The sequence below is a fragment of the Dermacentor variabilis genome, chromosome 10 (genome assembly GCF_050947875.1).
Source record: "Dermacentor variabilis isolate Ectoservices chromosome 10, ASM5094787v1, whole genome shotgun sequence".
Taxonomy (NCBI): Eukaryota; Metazoa; Arthropoda; class Arachnida; order Ixodida; family Ixodidae; genus Dermacentor; species Dermacentor variabilis.
Genome location: NC_134577.1, coordinates 9,368,757 through 9,382,179, shown reverse-complemented (window position 1 = coordinate 9,382,179; position 13,423 = coordinate 9,368,757).

Genomic DNA, 13,423 nt, shown 5'->3' with positions numbered 1-13,423 from the left:
GTACTCTCGGCCGCCGGAATGTGGCGGATAAGAGGGAGTTTTGTGTCATGGTGCACACTATTTCCTCTCGCTATCCCCCGGGTATCCTAAGAGGGTGGATACCTGTTGCTTTTGTGGGAAGTGCGAAGCGCACCCCACGGAGTACAACAGAAGAATAACACCCCTAGAGGAAACCCACCTGTAAGAGACCCCCCCCTTTAAGAGACCTAACCCCACCCCCTAGAGAAAGCGCCGACCCGGCCCGACCGAACCCCCCCCCCCCCCTAGAGAAAGCCGACCCGGCCCCCACTTCAAAGAGAACCCCTGCTTCGCTCTTTTGCCGCGAGAGGAGCCGACCTTTTTTGCCGCGTGATCTCTATAGAGGTGGGCTCCTCTCGCGGCAAAAGAGCGAAGCAGGGGTTCCCTTAGAAGTGGGGGCCGGGTCGGCTTTCTCTGGGAGGGGGTTCGGTCGGGCCGGGTCGGCGCTTTCTCTAGGGGGTGGGGTTAGGTCTCTTAAAGGTGGGCCGGGTCGGTTTTCTCTATTGGGGGGGGGGGGTCTCTTACAGGTGGGTTTCCTCTACGGGTGTTATTCTTCTGTTGTACTCCGTGGGGTGCGCTTCGCACTTCCCACAAAAGCAACAGGTATCCACCCTCTTAGGATACCCGGGGGATAGCGAGAGGAAATAGTGTGCACCATGACACAAAACTCCCTCTTATCCGCCACATTCCGGCGGCCGAGAGTACAGCTGGGTGCCGGAACTCCCAGTTCCGGCACTTGGAGTTCCGGCACCCAGTTGTACGGCACCGTGACTCCCAGGGGGTCACCTGCGTCATAGTGCCGACATCCGCACCGCCTTCAATCCGCGCACTGGCCATGCGTACGGTGGTACTACGATGCAGGAGGTCCTCTGGGGTCCGAGACCCAGCCTTCATGGTCCACCTCGAACCTTCATGGATGGCACTTCGAGCCCCGGCGTCCGCATCGCTGCCTTTTTTTTTTTTTCAACGATGCAGGCACCGGGAGTCGAACCACCGTCCTGAAGGATACGAGTTCAACACTCAAGCCGCTCGGCTACCGGAACGGCACATCGAACCCTGTTTATTTGTCGGCCAGTTGCTTGGCCAGCTGGGCCGCTATTGCTGTCTAGCTGGCCACACAGTTCGTTCTGCCGACAACATACCACATGCTCTATCCGCGTGCTCATGTGCGCATTACGCTACACTCTGCGTACACTTTGCAGCAGCGTAGCGGAACTGTATTCGGCGTCACTGAACACGCTGTAGTTATTTGAATCCTTGACCCGGTTTAGTAGCACTGCGAGGAGCGGTTATAGCAAGCTGTTCAATTCCTTTTATGAGAAGACCCACGTCCCCCTTTAACAGAATTAGTTGTCGATTGACTGGCGACACTCGGACGCTTGTCCACGCTGAAAGAAAATGCTAGCGAAGAGAGACCAGACACGCACGGGCGTTAATTCCACACACCGTAACTTTATTTCGAAGCTCTTAACCATTCGTACACCAGCAAAAAGCATTCCTCCGGCCCTTTAAAAACAAAATTGAGGCACGATCAAAAACCGAACATTCTCACCTTAATTTACGCCGTATACATGCGCGCACATGACGCCGAAAGTGCAAATTTCTCACAAATATGACATCAAATTCATTACTAGGACGACAGGTGCCGGGAGTAGAAAGTAACGCTGGCAGGGGAAAACAAACACTATCACAAATTCTTAGTGGCAATTCCGAAGTCCTGGAGATCGTAAAACCCAGAAGGCTGTATCTGTGCGAGAAAACGAAACCCATTCTAGAGGTACGTTTGGAACAGCTTAACGGAAGCCTCCGGCCATAGAGTTTCTCACTACATAACCTAGAGGGAAATCTGGCGCTGCTGCGCTGTGGTATGCATGGGAATGCCGGTATATGGTGGATTCAGATTGGCATCGTTCTCGTAGAGGCAGGACACTTTGAAGATGCGCTTGGCAAGTACCGTTCCGTCTGTCACAATGATTCATTTTCTACTAGAACAGCACGTGAAAAGCTGTTTTAGCTTATTACGCGAAAACATGTCTTGTTTAACTATGAGAACTTCTTATTGTGCGTATGACTACATGTTCCGTAAAAAGTATCAGCGGGCCGCTAAAGTTGGAGGACAGACGACAAGGTTCGCGCTCGCTTGGAAACAGTTGGTCGTCTGTTCTTGCTTTTCTTCGCTTGGTCATGCATCGTGGGAGAGTACAGATGTAATATGCGTGAATGGAAACATTTTATGAAGATTTTACTTGGAGAACGCGTTATTTGCGTAGCCATATCCACGTTTTAGACGAAGCCTCTTACAACACCAGCCAACACCAGCCTCGCAGACACATATACCGTCATTCCCATGACGGCACGGTGCCCCTTTAAGAAACTCCCATAGACGGTGGCGCCAGATCACCCTCTAGGTGTTATAGTGAGAAACTCTGCCTCCGGCTAATAAGCACGGCGCACGGCTGTTCGCGAGGATTGTGGAACGCGAGACACAAGTACGCGAAAAACTACAGAACAGCTCGAAAGTACTTCCGATGCTCAACAAGCTTTTTCGTTCTTATACGGCGATTGCTTAACATCCTAATGTCACGCGTAAGTTTGCCTGCTACACAACACAGGCGCCAGTTCCGAGTGATAAATTATCCAGAAGTCTTCTATTCTACTCAACCTGCGGTATGCCTCCCAGACGAACTCCAAATTTTGCAGTAGCGTGGTGTGGTGTCCTTTCAGGCTTCGCTATCCATTGCTGCAGTTTTTCAAGTACTTACTTCGACGAGTTCGCTGTTCAGAGCATCCAACAACACCGACACCAAACGTATTTGGGCGCACTAAACACTGCAATGCCCAAACAGCGCTTTACACGAAATAAGTACAACTTGATTTCTCGCCATGGAGCGCAAAGTTATACTGAAGATAGCTTCAGCAAACATAACGAGCACTGCAGCTAGTAGTTGCTTTCCTAAGCTGTTCACGTGTGAAACTCCGCTGCAATATATGTCGCTACTTCTGTTTCACGTGCAGAAATTTGAAATTCAGTCTCGAACGGCGCAGTAATCATTGCATTGAGTTATGCATTGCAGGGTTAAAAAGGATCCTGAACGAAGCTCTTCGCTTATTGAATAACAGTAGGCGACTAACATACGCCACCGCGAAAGTCTCCGGCAAATTTTGCAGTCGTACGTGGGTTTTTCGTTATTTCAGCTAGTCATGCACTCGACCAACATTCCACTCCTTGTCATCCCCTCCCCCCTTCACCAACTAGATAACTCGGTAAGCCGCCGTGCTATCGGTGCTCTATTTCGAAGACCCGCCCGTAACTCACCTCAAGCTACCCAGGACGTACCCCGGAAACACTTATTAGTTCGAGTCGTGGTACGTGAAGTGTAAGACATCTTGCACGTCATGGGCGTTAAACGTCGCCATCGTCGTCGTCTTCTGGCCTTTTGGCCTGCGGTGTTTTCAGACTTTATTTTTGTGTGTGCGGAACCAAGCGCTTGTCGTACTTTTCAGCAACGGTGCGAATGGCCACGTCATCGTGACAGTGAAACTGGACTCGCTGACGCGAGTTCGAGACCTGGCGTTCGAGCTGAACCTCTCCAGTCTGGGTCAGCGGCTGCTCGGTGGCTCGCGCACCAGGTTGCTTCAGATCGAGGGATTCTCCGAAGTCCGTGGTGGGGAGATCCTCGCCATCATCGCCACTTCCGGTGAGCACGCTGCTCTGGAACTAACAAAAAAAAAGGAAAAGAAAAATTGAGTGGGCTGGCAACTTCTTCAGGCAGAAATCAATGCTTCCCGCGTGTTTTCCTCAGTTGTCAGGAATTCGCATACTGTTCGATGCCAAGTTAGTGCTATGGAAAGTGGAAGGGCGAAATTTACAGACCCTGCTTCCTAGCGCCGCTTACGCAGGATATAGCCCAATTATAGTCCGTTTTATTTATGTATTTAATTTTTTATTTATTTGCAGTATCTAACAGGCTGCTGATCGGATCAATATGTAAGGGGGCTTTACGTGGTTAGTAATATGGTGACGAGTACTGAAAGAAACATACATATATTGGCTATGTACGAAAAATAATACAATCCCAATGCTCTTCATCAAGCGAATACACAACAGAGTTCATATAAGCTAGACGACTGGACATTATCTAAACTTTTGAACGCCACAACGTTCTCGTGCTGTTGCGCATGCATCTAGTCGGCGTTTCGTTTCAAAAGCACAGATCGACCCACGTGCTACATAGGGAACAATTCCAGCCAGAATATATACGCCATTTCATGGCCCGCCTTATTAATTGCAAAGAACTGAATATTTCAAATAGGAACCTGTCAGTGGCACGCTGCTCATTTGTGAAGCGAGCCAGTGTGTGTCAAAAGCACGAGTCCAAGTAATGAATCGGCGGAGTACGAATTCCGATACAGAAACGAGTGCTTCTTATCCGCTCCGATTGCAAGGCTCACATTAAGCTAGCTGAAGATGTTTCATACGCAGACCCGCAATTACGCACTGTTAACTTGAGGGCCTAAGTTTAGCCAATGGGCTTTAACTAGATTTTAATTCGGAACCACTGTACCATCAGCATAAATACAAACCTGATCAGAAAATAACCGAATCGAATTTCTGGTGAGGTAGGTACATGGAATTGCTATGTAGCCTCTGTTTAAGCATGTAGCAGTAGTCTTTAGTGTAGGTTTTGGTGTCTTAATTCAAATCGCATAAACAAATACAGGTGAACTTGGGAACGGGACGATATGCCCGAGTATTTTCAGAATTGTTCACGTTTGAAACTACGCTGATGCTGCCCCCAATTGTGATTTACTTGCTTATTTTTACTTACTTTTTTACTTACTTACTTTTTTTACTTGCTTACTTATTTACTAGCAAATTATTCCGAAGCTCAGGATTAGACCGAAAATGTTCAGCTCACCAAGGAAAAGTAGTTTACAGCATGCGTTCGTTTCTAATCCGACTTTTTCACTTTTCTTTGCTGCGCTCTGTCGCATGCCGCTGGCAACGCTTTGGAAGGGAGCCGGGGCTTTCGCCCTTCGATTTGTGGAGCTGCACGCATGTTGAGTCTGCATTGGTTACGCGTTTCGTCGATCGCGACTGGCTTCTTCATGGAAGCAATGTCGTACCTGGAAGCCACGTCGCAATCATCGACCACCGGATGAGCAAGCCTGAGCGCGCTCTCGTGCCAGCAATGCGGCCGTTAAAGGCGTGCTGAGTTCCGTCTGCGGACGCGGCTGCCTTAGAGTTTGTTGTCGCTGATTTCACCAGTTGGAACTCGCTCTGTATAATTTTTACACATACTTTAGACCTTTCGCATATTGAATAAGTCTTAGCGCGCAGCCTTGCGAGTCAGATTAACCGAAGCGGTGCATTTGTTTACATTGACATCTACATCCACGGGTCGTTGATTGTTAGCGTGAAATGTAGAAACGGTGCATCGCTGACATGAAATGTGAAAACGTAGCAAAACGTACACATCTGCAAATATCAGCGGCCGAGTCAATTAAACAAAATACTTTTGCACTTAAAAACACTGAGCAAGAAGGTTCAACCTTGCTGGACATCATGGCCAACCGACGTCCAAAGTGGAGCATCCGGCTGCGCAAGGACAGCAGAGTGTGCTCCAGCTTTGCCAGTGGCGTGAACACTGTGGCACCTACGTTGCTCGCAACTGCAACATGTGGCTTGAGATGAGCATGCTTCAGGAGATGTTCAACTCACTGCTGCAGAAGTCCGGTCGACCTGGGATGATGCCAAGGCAACAGTGAGAATGACATATACTCGTATTTCTGAGTTTATTGAATAATTGACCAGGCTAAACAGTTACCGCCACATTAGAGAGCAATCAGAAGTAATTTTGCGTCGTTCATTCCTTTATTTCAATAAACAACGGATTACCACAGGGGTACTGTATGGTCTGGCAAACACTACAGTATGTGTCCATATAAAAGCTAGTGCAAAAGAGCGATACCTTTAGGTTTGTCTTTCACATGACTGTCAAAACCTTTTGCAGTCGTTATTAGTGTTATATAGCATAACCAGCATGAAACATTTGAAACAACTTTGGCCCTACAATACACCAGGTAATAGGTGCGACGCCTGTGGGCAGTCTATGCAAACCACCTACCCGCTGTTCTTTATACGACATGACTCGATGCGAGGCAAACCCCCGACCTCTGTGCAGAGCTGTCAGTGGCATTCCATGACAATAAATGGCACCATATGTTCTCGCCTACTCTTAACTGCTAATAGCACTTGCCAATGCCTATTGGATTGCATTTCCGGGCGAAATGTCTACTGATGATGATGCCTGCTGCTGATGACACATTTAACTTCAGTGATGTTTATCTCCTTCATGCAGATGTAGCCTTGCTAAACCAACCCATTTTTGACTGACGTTCTAAACTGATTTTGTCCAACAGGCCACCAGGGCGGGCATCGTCATCATGACGGTCCATCCATCCAACTATGACATCTTCACCATAACGACGCGAGGTAGATCGCCGTCTGCAGTAAACAGCCGTGTCGATAGGCACACTACTTTAATATACTGCCAACTGCGTTGGTGGATAGGCAAAGAAAGTTGACGGCATCACATGCTCCCATAAAGCTAGGGCTAAAATTAAACAATTAAATCTAGCTGGACGATTTTTATCGAAAGAATAATTCACAGACAGAGAAGTCAGATGACATGCAATGTCACTCATTCATTCATGAGTGAATGTCATTCCCCCTTAAGAGAGAGAGAGCAAATGATAAATGAAAGGTAGGGAGGTTAACCAGGACTGAGCCCGGTTGGCTACTCTACACTGGGGAAAGGGAAAAGGGGACGGAAAGTTTAAAAGAAGAGAAAGTCTACTGGGGATATCGTTAGTACACTTTTAGTGACTTTTCATTACGTGATGAATAAACTTGTTTGTGTACATTACATTGCGCTTTAACATCAGAAGCATATAGCCCTTAAAATAATCTCTCCGGTTGCTTTATAAAATCAAACAGCTCAGATTCAACGCATAGATCATTCCTCCTGGAAAAAAATTTTATTGACAATGATTTACGCGATGAATTAACGAATTTGCGTAAGTTACTTTCCGCGTTAAAAGCAAAAGCCTATAAGCATATAAATATTCTCTCCGCCTTACTTTATAATTTCTCACAGCTAAATTCCATACATAAATCATTCCACCAGCAAATGCCTTTTTAATGACAATTATTTACGTGACGAATAAACGCTTCTGCGTAAATTACTTTCCGTTTAGAAGCAGAGGCCTATAACACTTGAGAATATTTTCTTCGCCGTGTTTTATAACTTCTAACAGCTAAGATTCAAAGCATAGATCATTCCACCAGCAAATGCACTTTTATGGACAATTACCTACGCGATAAAAAAAAAACAAATTTCCATAGGTTACCTTCCACGTTAAAGCCAGAAGCCTATAGCCCTTATAGAATAATATTTACGCTTACTTTCAAAGTTCCATCATCTCAGATTCTACGCATAGACCATTCCCCAGGAAATAATCTATTACTGACAATTATTTACTCGATGAATAACCGAATTTCTGTAAATAACTTTCCGCGTTAAAACAAGAAGCTATAGCCCCTTAGAAGCTTTAAAACACGGTGGAGAGATTATTCTAACAGATCAGATTCAACGCATAGATCATTCCTCCAGTAAATGCACTTTCACTGAAAATTACGCGATAAAAAAACGAATTTGCAGAAATTACTTTCCGTGTTAAAAGCAGAATCCTATAGCCCTTTAGGGTAATCTCTCCATTTGCTTTATAACTTCTAACAACTAAGATTGACAGCATAGATCATTCCCCCAGATAATAAACTTTTACTGACAAATATTTAGGCGACAATTAAACGAAATTGCATAAATTGGCTTCCCCTTTAAAAGCATACGCCTATAGCCTTTAGAATAGTCCTTTATCACTTTTCCTAACAACTCAAATTCAACGCATAAAGTATTTCCACCTGAAAGTCACTTTTTCACACAATTATTCACGCGATGAATAAACGAATTTGCGCAAATTAGTTTCCCCGTTAGAAGTAGAACGCGTTAGCCCTTTAGAATATTAGCGCCAATGTGTTCTATCGCTTTTCCTAAGAAGCTAAGATTCAACGCATAGATCAATCCCACCTGAAATTCACTTTCTGAGACGATTATTTACTCGACTAACAAACGAATTTCCACAAAATATTTGCCACGTAAAAAGGAGAAGCCTCTAGCCCTTTAGAAAATTAACGCTACCTCTTTATCACTTTTCCTAACAGCGCCCAATCAACGCATAGATCATTCCCACCCTCAAGTCCCCTTTTCAGACAATTATTTGAACGATGAATAAACGAATTTGCGCAAATTAGTTTCCCCGTTAGAAGAAAAACGCGTTAGCCCTTTCGAATATTAGCGCCACTGTGTTCTATCGCTTTTCCTAACAGCTCAGATTCAACGCATAGATCATTCCCATCTGAAAGTCACTTTCTGAGACAATTATTTACTCAACTAACAAACAAATTTCCACTAATAATTTGCCACGTAAGAAGGAGAAGCCTCTAGCCCTTTAGAAAATTAACGCTAACTCTTTATCACTTTTCCTAACAGCGCCGAATCAACGCATAGATCATTCCCATCCTCAAGTCCCTTTTTCAGACAATTATTTAAGCGATGAAAAAACGAATTTGCGCAAATTACTTTCCCCGTTAGGAGCAGAACGCATTAGCCCTTTAGAATATTAGCGCCAATGTGTTATATCGCTTTTCCTAACAGCTCAGATTCAACTCATAGATCAATCCCACCTGAAAGTCACTTTCTGAGACAACTATTTACTCGACTAACAAAGGAATTTCCAAAAATAGTTTACCACGTAAAAAGGAGAAGCCTCTAGCCCTATAGAATATTAACGCGAACTCTATCACTTTTCCTAACAGCGCCGAATCAACGCATAGATCATTCCTACCCTCAGGTCCTTTTTTCAAACAATTATTTAAGCGATGAAAAAACGAATTTGCGCAAATTAGTTTCCCCGTTAGGAGCAGAACGCATTTGCCCTTTAGAATATTAGCGCCAATGTGTTCTATCGCTTTTCCTAACAGCTCTGATTCAACGCATAGATCAATCCCACCTGAAAGTCACTTTCTGAGACAACTATTTACTCGACTAACAAACGAATTTCGAAAAATAATTTGCCACGTAAAAAGGAGAAGCCTCTAGCCCTATAGAATATTAACGCGACCTCTATCACTTTTCCTAACAGCGCCGAATCAACGCATAGACCATTCCTACCCTAAGGTCCCTTTTTCAAGCAATTATTTAAGCGATGAAAAAACGAATTTGCGCAAATTAGTTTCCCCGTTAGGAGCAGAACGCATTAGCCCTTTAGAATATTAGCGCCAATGTGTTCTATCGCTTTTCCTAACAGCTCTGATTCAACGCATAGATCAATCCCACCTGAAAGTCACTTTCTGAAACAAATATTTACTCGACTAACAAACGAATTTCCAAAAATAAGTTACCACGTAAAAAGGAGAAGCCTCTAGCCCTATAGAATATTAACGCGAACTCTATCACTTTTCCTAACAGCGCCGAATCAACGCATAGATCATTCCTACCCTCAGGTCCTTTTTTCAAACAATTATTTAAGCGATGAAAAAACGAATTTGCGCAAATTAGTTTCCCCGTTAGGAGCAGAACGCATTAGCCCTTTAGAATATTAGCGCCAATGTGTTCTATCGCTTTTCCTAACAGCTCTGATTCAACGCATAGATCAATCCCACCTGAAAGTCACTTTCTGAGACAACTATTTACTCGACTAACAAACGAATTTCGAAAAATAATTTGCCACGTAAAAAGGAGAAGCCTCTAGCCCTATAGAATATTAACGCGACCTCTATCACTTTTCCTAACAGCGCCGAATCAACGCATAGACCATTCCTACCCTAAGGTCCCTTTTTCAAGCAATTATTTAAGCGATGAAAAAACGAATTTGCGCAAATTAGTTTCCCCGTTAGGAGCAGAACGCATTAGCCCTTTAGAATATTAGCGCCAATGTGTTCTATCGCTTTTCCTAACAGCTCTGATTCAACGCATAGATCAATCCCACCTGAAAGTCACTTTCTGAAACAAATATTTACTCGACTAACAAACGAATTTCCAAAAATAAGTTACCACGTAAAAAGGAGAAGCCTCTAGCCCTATAGAATATTAACGCGACCTCTATCACTTTTCCTAACAGCGCCGAATCAACCCATAGATCATTCCTACCCTAAGGTCCCTTTTTCAAGCAATTATTTAAGCGAAGGAAAAACGAATTTGCGCAAAAAAGTTTCCCCGTTAGGAGCAGAACGCATTAGCTCTTTAGAATATTAGCGCTAATGTGTTCTATCGCTTTTCCTAACAGCTCTGATTCAACGCATAGATCAATCCCACCTGAAAGTCACTTTCTGAGACAACTATTTACTCGACTAAAAACGAATTTCCAAAAATAAGTTACCACGTAAAAAGGAGAAGCCTCTAGCCCTATAGAATATTAACTCGACGTCTATCACTTTCCCTAACAGCGCCGAATCAACGCAAAGATCATTCCTACCCTAAGGTCCCTTTTTCAAGCAATTATTTAAGCGATGAAAAAACGAATTTGCGCAAATTAGTTTCCCCGTTAGGAGCAGAACGCATTAGCCCTTTAGAATATTAGCGCCAATGTGTTCTATGGCTTTTCCTAACAGTTCAGTTGGCCTGCAATTAAAGTGTCCTGCCCTTTTTATCAGTTCCTGCTGCTTGTGAATCGGGACAATACAATATCTGCACAGACGTATGCCTGAAGCAAAAAGACATGCTACTGAATTAGCACTTTGTAATAAAATGATTCTTTAATTGACTTAATTTTCTTTGAATTATTATTTCGGCATGTTCCACCCAGGGTATGCCGCTGTTTCACCACAAGTACATAACTCCCAAATGTATATAAGCATGTCACGCTTCTCTATACCTACACGCGTCATCGCCATTCTTGCATCGACAAGCGTAAGTTGCCTTCGTCCTCGTAAAGTCGCTGCGCAGATGTCTGCGACTGTGTGTCCGCCTTATTTAGCGTTTGAATTTCGACATAGGTTGCTGACGGTGTAGTCTACGAATATAGAAAAATATTCCATTATATTAAGGTTTTGACCTTTATAGCGAATAAACATAAACATATTATGGGTTTACACACTCAACAGGATGAAAGTGAACACATTTGAACGCATCTTCGGTAGTTTTACAGCCTTTGATTGCGCTCTTCGCTTAAGCTTCACTTCGCATAAATTGCAACATGCTGATGAAAATATTTACGACTTGAGTTCGTTGGTAATATTACACAAATATATTCATAGTGCTTAATTTGACTAATAGAGGTCAAGCATGCCAAGATAGCGTGACCTTCAAATATATAAAAAATAGGAAAAATGCAGTGCTCGGTCACCCATTCCGGGGTGCTATCACTTCTTGGGATAACGCAACGAATGCCCCGGTCATGTACATCTGCAATGTAATGGGTTCTTGAGGGAAAATAAATGATATCTCCTTTCTCCTCGAGTATTTGTTGCTTAATTTTGTTGGTTATTGCCCAAAACAACCGCGTTGGTTCGTCTGGTTACGGTTTTCACCTCATTTCATCGATCAGAAAAGGCGACCGTAAAAAAGTTAAGCAATGTAAATGAAGCGAACCACAAGGGAAAACATAAAGCAGTCATAATAATCACTATCAGCCTATTTATGTCCTCTCCCAGCAATTTCCAGTAACCACTGCCTTGCGCCCGCTGATTCCATCTTACGCCTGCCAAATTACTAATATTATCACACCACTTAATTTCCTGCCGTCCACTGCACTTCCGTTCCATAGGCACCTCTTGCATAAGTGTAACTCTGTTTAAAGCCTCGGTTGTCGGCCCTACACATTACATGACCCCCCCCCCCTCCCCCAGCTTCATCTTTTCGCCTTACTGTGAACTAAAATATCGGCTACCTCTGAATTTTTTACAATCCCCTTCGCTGTCTTCCTTTCTCAGAACGTTATATCGAACATTTCTCTGCTAAATATTTCTCGATACCCTCGAACTCTCTGGGCCTTATAGCACTACTTCCAGAATTCAGTGATAGCATCCATTTTAAGGATAGCTGTAAGCTCCTGATCATGATTTCAAAATGCGTGCCGTATGCAATCCAACCAATTTTATTTTCCTGTGTTTCCTTCCCTTGATCAGGATCACCTTTGAATAATTTGCCTTGATGTACGTTATTACAGAAGCTCCTTACCAATCGCGAATGCTCTTCCATCGCAAGGCCGGTGAACATCACCTTATATTCTTATGTCTACTAATCTTCCGCTTTATTATTTCATTCCATTGGCTGAGTTATACCTTACTTTTAACACAAACTCTTATAACAGAGAATAAAATATATTTTATACACGCGAGAATGTCGGCACCAGAAAGATGGAAGGTTATAACCAAGGATTCATTCTTGTAGTAAATCTTATCGCATGCAGCGCGGATCTAAGGTGGATAGATGGAAGGTGAGATCTATGTCATTCGACAATCAGTAGGCAGACATTACTTAGGGCAAACTGCACGCTGTGTGAAGCAAATGTGGAATAAGCATAAGCCAAACGTCAGGAGAATGTGCTGGTGGCGTCCAGCTTCCAGGCACACGGCTATCGCCGAAAACTCAAGGAAGCTCAAATCTTGCAGATTCATAAAAGTTAACTATTGCGGGAGAGAGATACTCGAATTAAAAGAACGTATGATGGTTGAGTTGGTCATACATTATTATCGCATAACAATGGTCCTTGTCTCTTGCTAAGAATTGCGGCATCATGGAATGGTAGGCCAAGGCCATTCTGCACAACCTATAATTATGCGCTTCATTGCTCCGTTTTTATTTGTCGCTGTGGTCATTGTATTTATCGTCGTATTTCAAGGAATGATTCATTTGTTAGGAGTTCGCGATACGTTCGTCTGCTTCGTTTGCCTTTGCATGTTGTTCTTTTACGGTCCCTGATTTACGGTCCGTTAGCCTATTAATGTTTTGCCAGAAAACAGAACAGCCCGTGCCTTTGCATTTCAGCTGGCGTTGCTGTATACGCGACTACGTAGGTGAAGAACTGCCGTCGGCGCGCGGATAGGGAGTAGTTTGGGATTAGCATCTGTGGTGAAGAATTCTCGGGCGACGACACCGGATCTGTGCGAGTCTACGGCCGAAAGCGCTGCCGGCTCTGTGCCACGGTCGTTGTCCTATGGTGTGCAACGGTCAGGGCAGTGGGTGGACAGTGGGACTAGTATTGGCGTCGACATGACAGTGATAGCCAAAGGAAAATTCAATAACGTTTGCATATGTGGCTCTATATATTCAACATACTTAAA